Below are 21,160 nucleotides of genomic sequence, written 5' to 3'. Positions count from 1 at the left end.
TTTCGGTCACATAATGGAGAAGGGATGGATAACATCGAGTCAGAATTTCTAAAATTATTCGGGGGTGTGGCAACAAAACGACTAGTCACGTTGGTGTATAGAATAAATGAGACTAGTGATGTACAGTGTGACTTCCAGAAAAATATCACTCGGCAGAAATGGATGGGTTTGAGTGACTTACAGCGATGGACTAGTGGGTTTGGTTAGGGGACCTGGTTGGACTGTGAGGTGAGTTGCATGTTAAGAAAAGCTCGAGTACGTTCGCATGGCACAATTTTTGGGAAAGTTTTTAAAGGTAATGAAAAAGGTAAAATGAGGGAGCTGATAACCTGCTTTTCAGTCAGAGTCCTTTAAATACACAGGAACGTATTCGAATTTTTTGTACTCCCATAGGAGCATTGTTCCACCGGTTGACAGATCCTTGGAATACTCATAGAAATGGGGTTCGTCTACAGAATGTTCCACGGTCACTCATTGTACACTGCCAATCAAGTAAGGAATTCTAGAGCAAACGTTTATCTAACTCCACGCCAGTATGAAGCAAGTCCTGAGAATGAGTAATTTTGTACGGATATGGATACATGATGTTTCGTAGAATTTTATGCACCGGTCTCCCAGGCATGTCCAAAGTTCGGGTAATTCCCCGTGCACTCCATATTTACACACCTCTGCTCGAGCCCCCTGGCAATGCAGAATATTTCTTCAGGAATATAGTTATCATTTACTCCAGACCCTTGGCAGACATCGGACCAACAACCTTTTCCATACCCCTGAATGTCCACAACTTCTGCAGAGCTACTGGCTCACAGTCACCGTTCCTGTAAAAGAGCTTTACATGCGACTTGCGATCCTGCATTGAGATAGTTATTCTGAGTATCTCAGATGCAAACTGAAAAACGGACGTTTACCATGTGTCTTATATTTTGCATATTTTCCCCCTTACAGCGCCATCTGATGGCAAAACTTTCGTATTTCTTTTCCTATAGCGTTTCTCCCTTTTTCGATAATAATCCGTTCAAGTTATAAATAGTTCTGAGAAGTGGTTAGGTTAGCTGTTTACAGCGTTCTGAAAATGGAGCTACAATTTTTATTGTAAGACGCAAGAACTATGCCCCTTACATGAAGTCATTAAAGATCACCTAACTCACGTTGAGTGAACAGTAGGGCTGAACAAAAATGACTGACAAGGCACAATGTATTTTGTAGAGGGTATAGTATGGACGTATTGGAATAATTAATGTCAGGTGATGGTTTCAAAGTAATTCACACGACATGAAAACTTTGTGGAAACTCGTCGATTTACTGGAGGCTAGTTTTACCCAGGGAAGTATTCAGAGTTGACCGTGGCCTGGTGGGGAGCGGCGAAGTGAAGCGACAATAGGCAGCTTTGGGCAGCTCAAGCTCTGAGAAAGCGGTAACAGGGCCTGGCCTCCAGCTGCCTTAAGGTGAGTGACAGTGAGTGGGTGGTTGACCCCATGCTGGTGTACCGGGAAGCAGATGGAGAACTTGTGTGCCTGTTGATAAATGTCCGTCATCCAGTTTTCAGCGAAACATGCGAGAAAGCCGTGCAAAGCTACAGTGGAGAGGTCAACAGAGGCCAAAATATGCGTTATTCGTGACTATAGCAACTTCATGCTGAATTCACGGTCCGCAGAGTCTGAAGTAAATCAGGTGAAGAGCGACAGAATGAAGTACGCCGGCCTCCGATGGGAATGTAGGACCGAGGAATTTGAAGTACTCTCCTGGGAGTCAGAATTCCGGAAAAATTGGTGTTTTGTGCAGACGCTAACCTTGATGGGTGGCCTGGGAGGAGCTAAATAGCAGAAGTTGAGAGGAATGGATATTTTGTGGAAATTTGTTCACTTCCCAGAGCAGGCATAGGTCGGCGCTGGGAAGCGACACATAATTAACGCGACTTGCGCTGCAATTGGCGTAAGTGATTTTGCTGGAGGGGAAACTGAGGCGAAGATCGGACTGGGAGAAGTCTCCATAGTGGTCTTCCTTTCCCAGCTTTCCTAGAGTGCGGACGTGGCGTTCTTTACTCAGCTTGCCTGAGAAAGAGTGAGCATCTCTGCAGTTTAGGACTTAGCAAATGGTACGATTGAGCTTGGAGATGGAAAGTTTTAGTTCAGCTATGTACTGAGCAAGATAGCTAGGAGTGAACAGACGAGTGCAGCCTAGCAACACTATGAGGCCGGCCGACGTCCTCACAACGACGACGCCCCGCCATGCTGAATTCGGTGATATTGCACCCGCTCCTGCCTGAATTAGGCCACTGATTAATTTGTTGGAACACTTCGGCAAAGTTTCCACGAGGGTTCCATGGGCCGTGTGTTGGGGAATTCTTTTCTCACTTCGCATTATGCCTGGGTCAGTCGATAGGAATTACTTTTGAGTATCGCGCTTTACTCCACGCAAACGCAATTTATTACCACTGCCTGTTAGGAGATTCATGTAATGTGATGATTGAAAGTCATGAGTTAAAATAAATCTGTGCTAATCGACTGCATCTGTTTTCAATCAAGTAGCTGAAATCCCAAGTCACTTTCTTAATTAATTTTATGTTCAACATTTGCATGTGGTGTTCAATAGCTGAATATAACATCAATATGCACCCCTTCTTAATTAAAAGGGATCAATTCTGAATCAATTAATGTCAACACTGCCACCACAGCTCAATCAGGACTCACAGGGCCATAATACTTTCTTTGCGTTATCCGATATTGCGGCAGTTTTGCACTCTCTGTTGATCTGTTAGTCAATTAGGTGTGGTGAACACACACCAAAACCAGATAAGTGACGGGTGGGGTGTTACATTATAATCCTGTGAATCGATAATGTTATTTTCCTTTCTAACACCATTATTATAAGGAACACCCGCAGTCGAGTTAAACTGATTACGAAAATCAATTTTGAATTGTCATTAGTAGGGTCCTGATTTGAAGGTCTTATCCTTATTCATCCCATTATGATCTGAGCAATTGTCGTGTTGTTATCAGGAGGTCGAGCGGAGAGCGAGATTGAGTGATCTTGCAGAACGCCAAAGCGCTAACGGAACGTCATTAAATGAAAATCATTTCTTGGCGGGAATTTTACAGTCACTCAGTCTTCTTCCCTGTGCTGTCTAGCAGCGAACGTGCCGAGTCCGCGCTGCTTGAAATCGCGAGAGGTAGCGCATCAGTGCCAGCAAGGAACTTGCCGAACACAGGTCCCGTGTTGCCCGTTGTTAGCGCTGCGGCTACGTCGCAGGAGACTACGAAGGCCGTGCGTCGCCGCAGCCCGGCGTGCCCGTGGACGTCCGTCAGAGCCTCAGCGTTCTCGACGAGTGAAGCTGCACCGAGGCTCGGTCCCGGAAATCTGCTTGTGTCTGTTGTCGGTTGTCGAGATGGTGTTCAGGCAGGAGACTCAGCAGCAACACACAGCCGGTAAGGCTGTACTTGTACTGCCCCAGTGGCGGTGACACAGGCGCCCAGCCTAAGCTGAACAGCCCGAAGACAGGTAGATCGGTTCTTCATCGACGAAAGACAGCCCCCCCCCCCCCACCACCATCCCCAGTCAGCCACTGTTGTGGTCGGCTGGAAGACTCCTGTGGGGCCGGACGGCTGTAGATTTGCAGCAGTGGACTCCAAGTTGCCGGAAGCTTGTAGACGGTAGTAGAATTCACCAGAGCATCCTGTAAATTAGGGATGAAGTGGAACTGTCACCCCTCTCTCCCCCTCCCCCCCCCCCGCCCCCCCGTTGCGCACACTGGTGACTGAGATGATTGAATGTCCTCTCTTTTCCAAGCCTGTAAGCGCTCTCGTCCGCGCTAGTGTTTATCTTGAGGGTTTCAGAGTGTTCCTTTATGTGAACTTTGCATCCATAAAGATATTCTTATGACACCTCGAAGTGAAGTTTACTACCTGTAGCCTCGTTACTGTAGCACGTTCTGTCTGTTCCGCACTGTTGTCGAAATGCTGAATCGGTTGTTCTCGGATTCCCAGTCGCATAGTCTGATGAAATGTGCTCGTAGCTTGTTTGTACTTTTGGCCTCCAACATTGACATTCAGTTACAACACCGTTACGATGCCGGTAGCAGTTGCGGCCCAGATAGGCGTCTCTGTCGGTTCTTAACAAAATATTATCCGTGCACTACTCACTACTCCACTGTGCAACATACCTCAAAACGGTTAAATCTTTCTTACAGGCCTAAAAGGGAGCCAAATTGGACTTACACAGAAAAATTGGGCACTAAAAGGACTTGTTGCTACCAAACATGATGTTTAAATAGAATTTCTGATCCAAAACTACGGAAAAAATTCGCAAAAGAAGTTCTGTAAAGTTTGGAAGTTAGGAGACGAGGTACTGGCAGAAGTAAAGCTGTGAGGACGCGGCGCGATTCGTGCTTGGATAGCTCAGATGGTAGAGCACTTGCTCGCGAAAGGCAAAGGTCCCGAGTTCGAGTCTCCGTCCGGCACACAGTTTTAATCTGCCAGGAAGCTTCATATGGAGCTGCTGCTTCATGATAACGCACGTCCCCACCTCGAAAATGTCGTAATGTACAAGTTACGCCAACGTAAGTGGGAGACACTTGAACACCCGGCCTATAGTCCTGATCTCATCCCGTTGGATTATCACGTCACCGCTCTCTTAAAATAAGACCTTGACAAATCAGCTGTACCTGTCGGAGGATGTGTATCAGGTAGTTACGGACTTCGTCAACCAGCAGGACTTGTTCTTTTAGCTAACAGTTATCTCCAGCCTGATGCGTCGGTGGGATGATTTCCTGAATACCCACCGCGATTTTTCCTGATCGGCATACCGATTCTGGACTGTACGGCTTTTAAGCAGAAACTTTCTAATCGTTCTTTATATAATTAGATGACTGACAGGCATATGTAATTGAGCTTAAGTTGACATTTTATATGATTACGATCTTATTTTTTTAGTTACTGTCATCTTCTTAATAATCGTTTGTTTAGGTAATCCGTTCTAAAAAGACAATTTCTTCAGCACCAAGCTCCACAGCTCACATTACGCTCTCCACTAGTAAGTAGAGCAAACACAGACTGAACCATTAAAGTCTCCTATGGCAAATCGTAAAGTGGACAGCTTTCATCTAGACTTGTCTGAGGATTTAGTGTCATCTAATCTGCCATGGGTCGTTCTAAGGAACACAACAGTTTAAGACCTTCCTGCAATATACCAGGAAAGTCGACACTACAAAAATTATTTGTAACAGATGTATGAAAAGGCTATTGCTGGTGTTAAAACAGACATTTATGACCACTGCATTTGGCTTTCAGTCGACGGGACTACAGACGTCTATGGCAAACCTTTCTCAGTCTCCAAAAATGTACTGAGAGACAGCAGAAAAGTTTCATATTACACAGCTTCAAAGTGTGGTTCATTGTGTACTGCAGTTCCAAAATGTTACATGATTGTAGCGTTAGGCCACGGACTGTGGTCGTACCCAGGTACGCATAACAAGTGTGAGTTTTTGTGTGAGTGACATGATAGAATTTTTTCCGTAAAACGCTTCCCATTACTATATTACCAAAAGAGAAGATAGTTATAGCACCTGTAAATATCACAACTGCTTGTGAATTTTTCCGAGTTTCGACATAGGGAATAATTAGGCGCTCATTTGCTACAAAGAACTAGAATGGCTCTGTCAAAAATATAATGACGGCTTCTATGTTAATATTGGAGTCCATTACACTTTCAGTTGAAGGACTCCAAAAACGCTAAAATCAGTCTTACAAAAACGCGATAATTCGGGCGCTAGTCATCACCAATACTCGCTACTTAGTATCGGTCCCAGGGCAGGTTCACAACAATGAGAAAATCGCGCGACTTGACTCTGCCGTTGCTTAGCAACTGTCTGCTTCGAGAGCTCAAGTCATCCGGGCGTGTGTCGGAGTTCTTTGAGAGAATACAGTGATTAAAGAGTTTGCCGCCGTTCTTAGCACACAGAAGTTAAATAAGGCTTTGAAAGAAGGTTAACTGTTGAAGAGAAGCAGACTTGTGACGAAAAACAATGGAGGTAAGTGACCAATCCATATTCAGCCATCATAACAAGTCCGCGCTGAAATCTGATACTGTAGGCAACAATTTCAAAGGCTGCTACTGCTGATTGCTGCGTGTCCTAATGAGAGTAAGATACAGCGTCAATCCTAGCATCACCAAAACCACTTCCGAAGTTTATACGCGTATTTCCTTAGTATTTTGGCTTGGGAGTCTCCTGTGAATCGTGCATCACTCCGCTTCGACAGATATGCTCTGCAAACCGCTTTATGGTGGGTGGCACAGAGTGTTTCACCACTCCTGCCTTCCCTCTTGTATTCGCACGTCGTACAGTGAAGGTCTCCTGTAAACAAACCACCGTAACGACTCCAATTTACCAGTAGTTAGCATTTCGTGAGAATATTGTGCCCATCTTTCTTCGACATGTATGCTCTTGAAATTTCTACAGTACCATCTTCGTGATGTACAACATCTTGTGGCGTCTACGACTGGAGTATGTATTTTGAGCTTACCGTAACGTTCTCGCGCCTGCACAAGAATCCTTCGACGAAACGTACTGACCTTAGTTGAATCTTCTCAGTCTCTTATATTAGTCAAACCACACAAAGGCTCCAGGGTGATCAGCAATTCTTAAAAATCGGTGGAACAAAATTTTTGTAAGCCACTTCTCTCGTGAATGAATTACAGTAATACCGGCCTGCAATTATGTGCATCTGCCCGACGACTCCTCTTGAATACGGGAATGCCTTGCACTTCTTTTCCAATCGCTTGATCCGAGTAGTCTGTGTAGAATGTCGCACTGTCTCACGCATCAACAATGTGTTTTCTTCTGATGAACGATTTCTGTTGATTTCCTATTTTGTGGTCGCTTGTTTCAAAACTAGCTCTTCGACATTTTTGTGCGATGATTCAAAGGAGCAATAATTGTAAAGTTTCTTGGCATAATATTTTCGGACAGTCAAATACAGCAATTCGACCTTCTCTTTATTGTGTTCTATTTCTGGGCCAGTAGGGCTAACGCAGCAGCTAATCAGAAAACTTCGATCGTTTAAGGGGACTTGCGATGAACTCACACATAGTAAGTGGATCTACACTTACGATGCTCTCAGCATGAGCCTCATGAGACTGACAAAACGAGCAGCGGATACTTCTTCGCTAAACCACGTGAAACAAGCGTAGATGCAGTATTCGAGAATGCACGCTGCTAAATTTTAACTCCGCTCAGGTGTGTGCATGTTCCTACAAGCAGGAAACAGGTCTGTTAAACGGTTCGTCTGCAACCCTCCAACCCTTCGCCATCTTAGATTAATTCTTCGTGATATATGCTAAGCAAAACAGATCGCCTTATATCCATTGTCAATCAAATTAAATTTTTTTGAGAATCAGGAGAGATTGATTTCGATTTGTATTGCGTTTGTAGTGTCAATGTAAAACTGCAGTAGCAAAACAAGCATCCCAGTTAAACAACGTGTTTTCTCACTACGTACGAACCTATTTGTCTGATTACCATTAAGTTCTTTATATTCAGTACACATGAAGGTGGAAGTGAATTAAAATATGTGGTTAGATGCATCTGAAACGAATTTTAGGAATGAATAATTACAAAACAATCCCAGATACGGAATCATTTTCACTGTTGCCTCTCATTATCAGAATTTGCTGTTCCACTACTTAGAACCATTCATTATGTGGTACGGAATTGAAGTGTTTCGTAGGACAGCGTTCATACTGAATGCCATTATCAGCTTAGCATTAACATTACCAATGAAGTTTCTCGAAACATTTTATAGAAGTTTACATGTTCAGTAAAGTATGTATTACATAAGTTTTCTTAGGCATTAGAAAGTAAAGACACTGCACCATGCATGTCGCCATGGGATGTACGTATTAATCTTCCTTCATTCCGCAGGATTTTGCATCTAAGTACGAGATATAAGATGACAATTTAGATTTTAACAACTTGTTTGCATTTCCTGAAACTAGGATCTTCAGTATTGTTATTCGGACACAACGATATATCAGTCACAAGAAAGGTGTGACATGAATATAATTAGTTAAATGTTCTCAAGTCTGATGCGCATGTTCATCACAAGATGTACGCTACAAAGTCACCGAATTTTCTGATTCTGCTGCGGCTGCCCATTGGGCTGTGTTGTAACACTGGTAACTGTTTACAGTAAACGCAACTAGCAGTTAATTTTTGAATCTCAAGTGTCTGATCATGATATATTTACTATCGGACTATTTACTGAAATTTATGACTAATGCAATGGTTGAAACTGTTTAGCTTTGTTGGTCGTAGGAATCGTTCCCTACTTAAGAGACAACCCTGAAAGTGGGATGGATGTGGATGCTAACCATGACCGATTTATTCCATGACGCACTGCTTCACTCTTTACTCATGATCTATAAACAAAATAATGAAGGAAGGAACGAAGATAATGCAAAGTTGATTACTGGGATCCAAAAATTTACCACCTGATTTCTAGAGCTGCGTTGGATCTTCGGCCTATGCTGTAAAGCTCTATATTCACAGAGGTGGAAAGTTGGTTTTGACGACTCGTCGACTTTCGGATTGGGCAAAGGTGTACTATTAAATGGATCATAAACTTTTCAGGTGAACCAATCCCGTTTCTTAAGTGGTAAAGAAAATGAATTAAAATTCACGTGAGATCGCTGAATGATGGTGTGAGTAATTTTAGACGTATGAAACTCCAGAGCGTTAACCGCTCCGCCAACACTACAACATGTCTACAACTTTACAAGACAAATCGTTTTGTGTATTGGAATTTGCGTGAGGTCAGTCCATTGTGCACGTCCAACGTCATTTCGCCGGCGATACAGCAAGAAGCCACCTCTGCACTTGTAGATTTATTAGTGGTATACAAAATCCTTGAAAGTTGGTTGTATACCGACAGGGAAGGGCATTGGTCGGCTACGCACGTGTGATGATAACGTCGACCATATCCGAGACGCGTTCACACAGAGCCCTCTCAAGTCCACAAGAAGGCAAGGACAGGAATGTAAAGTTCCTCTTACAACGGTGTGGGTGTTCTGAAACGACACCTGCATATGAAGAGGACAGGCTACAGAAGGCTTCCCGGGGAGGCCACCCCAGTTAGGCTGACAAACAGATTCCAGGTGCTATCTGCGGCTGACAATGTCCCTCAGTCAGATGCAGTCGCTTGCCGTATTTCAAAAGAAACCTCTCGACCTGCAAGATCCGGGCACTCACAAAGGGTTGGATTATTGGTAGCTGGGAGGTCCAATGTCAGGCGCGCTATGGAGACCCTTAGGGATATGGCTGCCAAGGAAGGGAAGAAAGCCCGTGTGCATAGCCGGCGGGGCCAATCCAGATGTGGAACGGGTCCTTCCGGATGCCATGAAGAGCACAGGGTGCAGCCAACTGCAGGTGTCTAATAGAAAGTACTGATCCTCTAATCGTTAAAGGTATTTAAAGTTATGCTTAGACGACATTTATTCCGAAGAACCTAACAGTGTTAAGAAAGGATAGGCTAAATAAAGCTGGCAGTCGCGTGTTTGTTGCTGTTAGAAGCAGTTTATCTTGTAGCGAAATGGAAGTAGATAGTTCCTGTGAGTTAGTATGGGTACATGTCATTCTTGACAACCGGAATAAAATAATAACTGGATCGTTCTACTGACCTTCAACCTGAAATAATACACTTGCTGAAAGGTTGAAACAAAACTTCAGTCTAATTTCAAACACGTACCCGACTCATACAGTTACAGTTGGTGGTGACTTCAACTTGTCCTCGATATGTTGGTGAAAATACGTGTTTAAATCCGAAGGTACACATGAAACATTATGCGAAATGGTGCTAAACGCATTCTCTGAAAATTATTTCGAGTAATTAGTTGAACAACCTATTAGAATCCTAAATGATTGTAAAAACACTGTCGATCTCTTAGCAGCAAATTATCCTGCGCCAGTAACGAGCATCAAAACGGATACAGCAATCAGTGAACACAGGGTTGTCGTAGCGAGGTCATAACATCGCTGCAGAAATAACGAAAAAGTATGCCAAACTTAAACGGACGCAAAACACCCAAAATTGCCGATCTTTTACAAAAGCTCGAAATTTAGTGCGGATATCAACATGAAATGCTTTTATTAGTTACCATAAAGGACCTTTGTCTCAAAACCTGGTAAAAAATCCAAAGAGATTTTGCTCGTGTGTAAAATATCTCGCGAGAAGACACAATCAGGGCTTTCTTGCGTGACAGCAAAGGAAATACTATCGATGACAGTGCTACCAATGCAGATTTCCTAAACAAAGCCCTCCGAAATTCCTTCAACTAAGAAGACGGATTAAATATTTCATAATTTGGATCAAGAACTGGTGCCAACAAGAATAAATTTGCGTTAAATGTCCTCGGAGTAGTGAAGCAACTCAAATCATTTAATAAAAGCAAGTTTTCCGGTCCGGAATGTATGCGAATTAAGTTCCTATGAGAGTACGCTGATGCAATAGCTTCAAAATTAACAATATAAACAACAGCTCTTTCGCCGAAAGATCCGTACACAAGGACAGGAAAATTTCACAGGTCTCACTAATACTCGAGAAAGGCAATAGGAGTAATCCACTAAATTACAGAACCCTAGCATTAACGTCGATATGCAGTCGGATTTTGGAACATATATTGTGATCAAACTTTTACCTCGAAGATTTAAAAAACATCGTTCTTATGAAACAGAAGTAGCTGTATACTCAGAGATGTGTTGAGTGGTATCTACAGAGGATTTCATATTGATTCCATATTTCTAGATTTCCAGAAGGCTTTTGACACCCTACTTCACAAGTGGCTAGTAATCAAATAGCGTGCTTACTTGATATGGCCTCACTTATGCAAATGGATACGTGATTTCCTGTCAGAGAAATCACAGTTCGTAGTAGACCGAGCGAGATTGCGCAGTGGTTAGCGCACTGGACTCACATTCGGGAGGACGACAGTTCAAACTCGCGTTCGGTCATCCATATTTAGATTTTCTGTAATTTCCATCAATCGTTTCAGGCAAGTGCCGGGATGTTTCCTCTGAAAGGGCACGGACGATTTTCTTCCCCGTCCTTCCCTATATTGTGCAGAGTTTCACGGACATGATACGGGATTTTGGGTGGGCATCATTAAATCACAAGCGTTTCTCGTTGCACCGGGACCTTATCACGACATTTCAGTCACCAGTTTGCTCCTCCGAGTGCAAAAATATTTTGTTGACGCCGACATACATCGGGAGAAAAGATCAAGTTCATAAAATAAGGAAAATTAGAGTTCGCACGGAAAGCTATATGTGTTCGTTTTTTCTGCGCTTTACTCGAGAGCGGAGTAACAGAGGATTATTTTAAAGGCGGTTCGATGAACCCTCTCCAAGGGTGATTAAATTACTTAGCTTCACAGCAACTAATGAATGACACAGAATTCATCAACCGACCACGGCATAACAGCCGGGTAATTATAATGGACATGAGCTGTGTAAATGTCTTCATGGTCGGAAAATTTGTGACTGGTGTGAATCAGTTCCTCGATACCTTCACATTGTCGTCTATGGTAGACGTACAACCCGATGGCCTCCATTGGCGATCAGCATGGCCCTCATCTGTCCGGCTTTGGTCAAACTGTTGGCAGAACTTCTCTGCTGCTGAACGCGATATTGAATGTAGTCCATACACCGTCAGAATTCACGGCTAACCTGTGTGTCAGACGTTATGCCCACAACGATCGTACTGCCCCGCGTCATTCAAGCTTGGAGTACGTATTCAGCTGTCGCGTGATTTCACTCTCACTTGTTATCTGTATCAGTGGGGAAGTGTGTCTGCAAGATACCCAGAGCATGTACTGTCTTCTGACAACACGTCACACGTCACACCTTACTTTTGCAAGTCCCTATGTATATGTATACTGCTTCTTCTATTTGCTATCTCACTCTCTCTCTTTCTCTCTCTCTCTCTCTCTCTCTCTCTCTCTCTCTCTCTCTCTCTCTCTCTCTCTCTCTCTCCATCCGAACAGGCTATGAAGGCTCAATGGTACCGACCGGCCGCCGTGTCATCCTAAGACCACAGACGTCACAGGATGCGGATATGGAGGGGCATGGGGTCAGCACACCGCTCTCCCGGCCGTGTGTCATTTTACAAGACCGGAGCCACTACTTCTCAGTCAAGTAGCTCCTCAGTTTGCCTCACAAGGGCTGAGTGCACCCTGCTTGCCAACAGCGCACGGCAGACCGCATGGTCGCCCATCCAAGCGCTAGCCCAGCCCGACAGCGCTTGACTTCGGTGATCTGACGGGAACCGGTGTCTTCACTGCGGCAAGGTCGTTGACTCTATTTGTTATGGAACTGAAAAAATAGTTCCTTCTTTCTCTTTCTCTGAAACGAAAACTTATTTTGCATTTAGTGCACTACACAAATGTGATATGAAGAACATTATAACACCAGATGTTAAAACTCTCCAGTATGCTGATGATTTATGCCTTTTTCTACACTTAAAGGCCAAATCTCTATGCCTGACTTCAGACAGGTGTCCTTAAAACCAGACAACGCAATCAGAATCAACTTTTACAAGTTTTATTCACCACCTCAGGTAGATGTACTACATGAAACATCCTTAATGTTCCGTTGACATAGGCTTTGGTGTTCTGGTGCGTTACCTCATTGGAAATGCGTAATCTTTGCCATCATATTCCGCCTTCACTTCTTCGCTCTCTTCTACATCTAGTATTCTCTGCTGTGAATGTGCCGAATGGAGACATAGCGTTACACCTATAAAGAACATTGCTGTGTTGTTTTGAGGAAATAAATGATCTCTTTCTCTATAGCGCAGGGTATATTAACATTTTGAAGCACTTTCTATAGTCAATACAGTCCAAAAGTACAGAAATTACCTCTATTTCTTAAAACCATGCTAACGCTGCGATAAACATGTTTCTTCAGTCAACCTACTGGGAGCTTGCAGAAACGAAAGTACGTGATGAACAGGAAGCACGTGGTGTGAAGTACAAGCCACAATCGAGGACAGCGAACTTACTTACTTATCTGAGGCAGAAGAAAATAAAATTAGTATGTAGCATAAACGCATCAGAAGGAGTGGGAAAGATATTTGAGGGTCCTTATGATATAACAAAACATGAGCACTTGCTGGAATGGGAATCATCAATTTCAGAAGGTTTTGCACTAAAGAGTTTTGATGTATTTCCAAGTACTGTTAGGTAAACAGATGGCTACTTGCGTCTCCTTCGTTCTTGTGTATTCTGACACTCGCAAAAACGGATATCCCGGACATCTACCAAACGTAAGTGGTTAGGGTGAACTTATGGTTCATACGAATGAGTACCAAGATAGTTTGCAGCTTCCTGCTGGGCTGAAAGTCTCGAAGATAGAAGAACCTTCTAAGTACTAGCTGGATCGCAGTGTCGCCCACAGCTGGAAATCTGAGGATGGTAGAACGACGTTCATCACACATCCAGAACCATTGGAATTCTTCGCCAGCTTTGCGACTAAGTCTGCTAAGCCAGTCATACATGATCTGGGGCCATTGCAATGAAATTCTCATGCCGTTTCGTTTATTTCTCAATGCTTATCGTAAAATTTCAAATACCTGAATATTCATCCTACTGTTACACTCTAGTCTGAGTAGAATGGAACACGCTTTTTGATTCCTAGACTACAGCAGGTTCTGGAGCCTCACATAAATACCTAATGTCAGAGCCTCTCGAATCGCTGCCGCTTCTGCAGTGAAATATGAACAAGGTGGCGGCAGACGAAGTTCTTAGGAATACTTCAGCTGCGGGGGAAGTAATACGCATCTTTCTGATGAAGTCTCTTGAAATTAAAAGCAATCAATATAAAAGAGAACAAAGTGCATCAAAGTGCATTAGTAAAGTTTAAAGTAGGCAATGAAACTGGAACTCATTGTGCCAAAGCAATTTTTCGTCGTACTGTAAATAGTGAGTACCGAGATTTTACATCTGATATCGGAATGGATTTCTAAGTTGGTCTGTGGATGTATCTGTTTGAACCTGACTGTAGATACTGTGCACCGAGCCTAATGCTTTCAGCAGCAGAGGGCAGACACTCCTCATTTCCAATGCAGACCTTGTGTGTGGAAGACACCCTCATTTGTCGCAGGAGCGTGATTAATGTGTATTGGGCTGCTGCCTTACTTGGCTATTGTCGAAGTACTGACGCCGACATGCAGTAGAGCTTTAACAACTTCTCCTAGTAAGACATTCTTGTAAGTTGATCGCAGTTCTCCAAGGCCCACAAGCGTGCACCCGAATTCTACTAAGTCAAACTGATGAAGTGCACCTTTCGCAACGGTACGGTACAACGATCATTCTAATCGATGATGCAGCGGGCGAAGACAAGAGTTACAGTGGTCACACCGTCAAGTTCCAGCTGCAGGTCTCATTGCGTTAATGCTGCTTCTTATCGTAGTTGCATAATGGGCTGATGACAACTGTAGAAAATTTCTTAGTCAAACTGTTGCGTCGTTGGCAGTCATACAGTCACTGAAGGTGTAAATGGCTCTGCTTGACATTAGGCATAGAGATTTGGTCTTTAAGTGTAGAAGAAAAGCGATAAATCCTTTGCATACTGGAGAGATTTAACCTCTGGTGTAATGATGTTCTTCATATCTCGCGTGTGTATTAAAAACGGAGTAGTGCGGTGATCTGGGCGTTTAGGGAGTCCTCTTGTGTTTGTATGAGTAATTTCTTTTATCCTTACACACTTGGTACTGCGTTTTGGAAAGATCTGAACACAAAACAAAATAAGTCTTTCAAGAGCTCTTTTAGTAAACGCCGACAAGCCGACAACGGGATAGGTATGTAGGAAGTTGGACTTCCAGGCACCGTCTTAGATTAGGGAACTGGAACCATTATTTGAACTGTTCAGGGAGGTAGCAGACTCTGATTCAGATGTCGATAAGGTTCGTAGAAAAGTCGTGAAGGGACGATTTGTCACGAGAGAGAGCACAGGGTAGTGAGCATAGTACATTCCAAGGACTGAATTCGTAGAGGACTTCCGTATATAATTTATCTCTTTCATCTGAGACGGGGGTCTTAGAAAATGATCATATGCGATGACTCTGCGGGGAATTTATCCAGTTAATAGGTTTTCACAATTTTTAAAACACGTTAGTTCGAGCATTTACATCCCAGTTTCACGGGTAATCTTCGAGAGATGAAAAGATTTCAGCCTTCTTACGTTCTAGACGACGTTCGGCAGTCACTGGTGAGTATTCCGTATTCCACCGTACCACGGAGTTCTTAACATGTAAATGTCGCTTTTGATACTAGAAGTCTTTCACATTTAATACTCTAGAGAATGTGTAGTATTATACTTACACTGAGCCGGTCTCTGGTAAACTTATTTCAGCAACTGTATTGTTACTTTTTGAAAGAGAGTCAGTTTTTGTTGTTTATGTTACAATGACTTTTAGAAAAGAATTCCACGTCTCTTGTTGTCGCTTCCATCGCCCAAATAACAAGAAAAGCTACCTTATCCTGATTTTTGATGCAATATCGACCGAGTACAAATATTCACTTTTGGTGGCAAGAAATACGTGAGCCACTATTGTGGCGAGAGACTCCATGATAGGAGAGCCGTCGTTGAGGGCTGTGTGGTGACTGTCTTCTGCTACATTAGGTGAGCTCTGTCCTGGGCCTCTTGCACACGAATTTCCCTAAATAGAGGTGGGAGCGCTGAAATTCCCGCAGAGCACCAGCGGTTGCTCAAGTTGGAGCTACATTACTTTCAACTCTTACTTCACCTATCTCAGTTCTCGGGTATTTAAAACCGGCTAACGGGGTGGATAATACAGAACATAATTTAATTCGTGCTACCGATATCTGCAGTCCTTCGGTAGGGGAACTAATGTGTATATCCGAGAAAGTAATTCCTGCCACAGCAGGACAGCGGCAACCCCCCCCCCCCCCCCTACAGAGTCGAGTCTGCCTGCCATAATAACAAAGTACCTTCTACAGGTGATATGCCTATCTAGTTTGGATCACGTTTCGGAAATCGAAGCAGCAAACACATTTCTTAGATGAGTTTCTTGTAACAGGCTGTCTCTGTTGTCTACGGCTGACCGAATATGCCATTCAAGGACCATCAAAATCATGATTGGAAATAGTGCTTAGAGTTAAAATTCTTACGGCTCTCGAGTCTAACTCTGCTCGTATAAGGAAATATACCTCACTTGTTAACATGACACTCCAGACATTATCTCGGAGTTGACTGCAGCTGCCATTCGTCGTGGACGTCCTGAACACTGACACTGTGTTACGGCTTGGTTATATGGAATTCCAGATACTTAGTGAGCCTCCATTGTATCTCGTAACTCCTCACTTGATGTGACATAAAACTAATTCGAAAACATATGCATCCCTCACTGTTCGATATTGCACTTCACCACAGTCCCACTGAAATTGAAGCACTGATCGAAGTATACATTTAATTTTTTTTTCTCAACGTTTGGAATAAATACGTCTATTAACGCAGATTTTGCAGTTTCAAGAGATTATTCCAACAAACTGAGGCAAGGGTCAAATCCGTGTCGGAGCCAGTCCACAAAAAAAAAACCTCAACTTTCTGATTGCTATGTAGTCCACGTTTGAAGCGGCGTCATCGTTGTCTTAATGTATAGGCACTGGTTTACGCGTATAGTGATTTTGTTTTGGCTTCTCAGGTGCTACGGAGCATCTTGTGCTGTTCGTGTATTCCCTGCAGGAAGAAAACGAAGAAAACGAAGAAAACGCAGAAAACGAAGGAAGCGACACCTTATGTGGAGCGCTACACAAGTAGGAAAGAGTGGAAGAAAGACCTTGATGCTGGAATAATGGATCTGAACATGGTGAGCAACTCCAAGACGTATCAAAAACGGCACAGCGATGTTAAAGCATTGCTGAAATTAGTAACAATGCTTACTCTAGTAGCAAAATCTGTTCTTTTAACTTCTCAGTTATTTGTTTTATTTTCTGGTTTATATTAAATCTTAAATTCGACCTTACAAACACAAACTCATTTTCGGTGTCTACGTCTAATTCCGGAGAACTGTTGTTATACTTTATTTGATATCTTTACGCTCTCAACGTTAATCTAAAATCGATGAGATGGCTTTCATTATCACATTGACTTTCCAGGTGCAATTTTTTATTTTATGTACTTCAAAGATTATGATTGTTGTGTCATTTTATGTTCATCTGAACGCTCTCCTTTATCGTTGGTGGTTCACTGTCCAAATCTCTTTGCCCTCAGCCATCCACGATCATTTCCCATGAAGAGTTTCAGATCTCACCTTAAGATAATTTTACGTCTTTATGAAGCAACTATATTTTCATAGCTAATGAAGATATATTTAAATGAGGAGCGTAGTATTATATAGTCGAAATATTTGTCTTATAAGAGGACAAATACTAAGAATTAAATAAATCCGTATAAATCAAATAGTGGGTGTATTAATAATAATTGCAAATCATATAATGTCCGTTCGCTTTCATTAGTAATTTCTACAGCAGTATCATCATAAACATACGTTTTAAACGGATTTTGTTTTGAATATATTTGGCTTCAGTTGCCCATGAACTTTGCTACAAACAGGCTTTACACAAACACTGATCAGACAGAACATATGACGACGTACCTAATAGCCGGTATGTCTACCTTTGGCACGGATAAAAGCGCTGTCACGTTGTGGCAAGGAGGCAGTGACACCTTGATAGGTCGCTGGAGGAAGTTGGCACCACGTCTGCACACACGAGTCACCCAATTCCCGTAAATTCCGGGAAGGGGAGCTGTAAGCTCTGAAGCCACGTTCGGTCACACCCCACGTGTGTTCGGCGGGGTACAGATCTGGCGGGTTGAGCTGTTCGTCAAACCACTCCACCACACTCCTGGACTTGTGACATGGTGCATTATCTTGCTGAAAATCGCACAGATGTCAGGAAGCGTAATCGTCATAATGGGATGTACTTGGTCTGTAAAGAGTGTACTCCCAGCCGTTACGGTGCCTTGCACAAGCTTAACTGGACCCACGGATGCTCACGTGAATGTTCTCCAGAGCATAATGGAGCCGCCGCCATCTTGTCTCCATTCCGCAGTACAGGTCTGAAGGCGCTGTTAACCTGGAAGACGATAGATTGACCCCCTCCCATCGGCATTATGAAGAAGGTGTTGGGATTCATCGGACCATGAAACGCTCTGCCACTGTGCCGACTCCTGTGTCGATAGTCACGTGCCCGTTTCAGCCGTAGTTGCCGACGTCAGGTGCTAACAGTGGCACACGCATGCGTCGACGGTTGTGGAGGCCATTCGTTAGGAGTGTTCGGTGCTCTGTGTACTCATGTACATTTGTACTCTACGCAGCCTTAAAGTCTGATCTTAGTTTTGACACCGTTCGCCACCTGTCCTGGTTTTGCAGTCTGACTCATCAAAGTTTCTGGTCACTCTGCGCCCCGTAAATCTATTATAATCTTTTCGTTCTGTGTCCACCCGTTTATCTACTTTCATTGCTCTTTTAAGATTAACTTTTAAAGAACAACATATTTGACCTGTGCGAAATATGATTTGCTTATTTTAGTGCGATATTAGTTTAGTTTTGAGAGCCAGTTGCCGTTTCTTATATATTTATTGGCTGAGTACACGGGGGCGCCCGGGTATTTATTTCTCCCAATTTACTATCAGAAAGGAAGAAATACACACGTTTTCTGTCTCCTCTCTTCCATCTGCTAACTCACACACTCTCCCTCTCCAATTGACCACTACGTCACCATCTCCCTCATGCACACTTCCTCTATCTGTCTACTTCTACCACCTCTCTCTGCCCATCCCCTCTTTTTACCTCTCTCTGGCCATCTACTAGCCCGGTCTTGCTCCGTTCACTTCCTCCTCCCACACTATGTTCATGTACTGCTCCCCCTTTCTTTCCGTTCATCTTTTTCTCACAATATCTCCTGTCCAATGCGCGTGTCTCTCTTCTCTCACTTCCATCTCTTCTTCCCCTCACTCTGTCCGTCTCCTCTGCCATGTCTCGATGTCCATCTCTTCCTTTCCCTCTCCGACTGTCTCTCTCCTCGTCGCTCCTCTCTCGTATACACATTCTGACGCACACAGAAAAACAGCAGTGTAACCCATAACACGCGAATAACCACACTGCATGCTTTCAGTATTTGACCTGAGAATGAGAGCACTCAGTGTCTTGCAAATTTCTCTCGTTGACAACTCCAGGAAATGAAGAAAGGAAATTAGTTTGCCGTTTCTACATTTTCGCTGTTCGCACAGCATCAACTTTTAATTTATTACTTCTATAATACTGTGTACGAGACACCTCTTTCCAGGCTGTATTCACAATACCACAGAGTCTACCATCGTTGTACCACATATAATTGAGGAGGCATGGTATCGAAGACTAAGAAGCGTGAAATACTGACACATCATGCATGACTTATTAATCTATTGGTTCTTTACTATCAACTGCATTCGCAACACAAATCCCGTTGAGCGTACTTAGAAAATTATTTACTTGCAAGTCATATATAATTCAGGAGATTTGATGTCATAAATAGTGAGCTGTGTGGAAATGAATCTGCAGGACGAACTTCGTTAGAGATACAGGTAAAATACATCTACAAATACACGTTAAATACAGAGTCCGCAAGAAAAATTTATACACACTTTAAGGAACAAAAATTATTACTTATGTGTTATTTTACATTTAATAGTTATCACACATGTTTTACAACGTACAGTTCCGCACATTGTTACTTTAATTGTTCAAAATGTTCGCCGTTGGCGGCTGTACACATAACAGAACGACGAGCGGTCGCCGCAACTACATCAGTCAATGTTACGGTGGAGATCGCTGCACATGTCGCTGTAATGTCCTGGCGAAGTTCCTCCAGCGTGTGTGTGGCTTACGTCGATAGGCGTTATCTTTCACAGTTCCCCACAAGTAAAAGTCCATAGGCGTTAGACCTGGCGACCGTGTAGGGAACTCAATGGGCCCTCTTCGTCTAATCCAGTGCCCCGGAAAATTATCATCCAGGAAAAAATGGTGTGGCTAGGTGGTAGTGTGGTGGCGCCCCGTCCTGTTGGTAGAAGGCCTCTTCATCAGCTCCATAAAGAGCACATATACATGGCAAAATGTATGTGTGTAAAATTTCCAGGTGCATTTCTTCAGTGACAGTAACATCAAAGAAAGAGAGTTCTACTAAGCCCCTGGCTGATAGTCCACACCACAAATGGACCCCTGGCAGACTGAGCGCTTTATCCACATAAACATGCGGATTTTCCGGTGTCCAGCAGACGCTGTCATGGAGATTCTCAGTTCCATTAAGTTTAAATTGCGTCTCCTCACTCCACACTACCTTCGTCACAAACTGTTCGTCATCCGTTACCATTTGCTGATACCATTCGCAAAATTCCATTCGGCGATCAGGATCGTCATCATAAATCGCGTTCAGTAATCGTGGAATGTAAACTTTCAACTTTGCAGCTTTCAGGGTTCTTCGTACACTTGTACTGCTAACCCTCACTTCACGTGCACATTGCGTAGGAGGCGTCTGAGTAGAATTTGCAAAATAATTTTCAACACGAGTGCCGACGAAGCAGGACTTGTAGCTGTTCGCTGCCTTCCTGATCTTCCTTTATGAATATCACAAATCGTTCCATGCAATTCAAGCTTCTCAATGATGCATTTAATTGTTAGGCGGGTTGACGGTTCCCTTTTCCAACTCCCGCCTGCACTGACGTTGCACTTCGACGGCATTATCAAACCTGAAAAATCCGGCCATCTTCTTTTCTCAATTCCAAGATAAAAGTACTAACACCTGTTGAGCCAAAGATCTTACTACAACACACTCGTAACTCATATCGAACGACATTATCGATATCTCGATAGAACCTGACAAAGAGTGTATACATTTTTCTGGCGGACTCTGTATTTTAAATAAATGTGAAACATAGTTGTCATGTCCAATACAGCAAAAATCTCATCCTTTATGTTTAACATATTTGGTACACATATTCGTTACGATCTGGGAAAAACATATTGTGAACCGCAAGCCTCCTATACTTGTGGGAGTGATACAATGGACAGACAAGGGGAAAGGAGGATGTGGATATACAGTGAGGGAAAAGGAG

The sequence above is a fragment of the Schistocerca cancellata genome, chromosome 7, assembly GCF_023864275.1.
Source record: "Schistocerca cancellata isolate TAMUIC-IGC-003103 chromosome 7, iqSchCanc2.1, whole genome shotgun sequence".
NCBI classification, from domain to species: Eukaryota; Metazoa; Arthropoda; class Insecta; order Orthoptera; family Acrididae; genus Schistocerca; species Schistocerca cancellata.
This window is presented reverse-complemented; position numbering follows the sequence as displayed.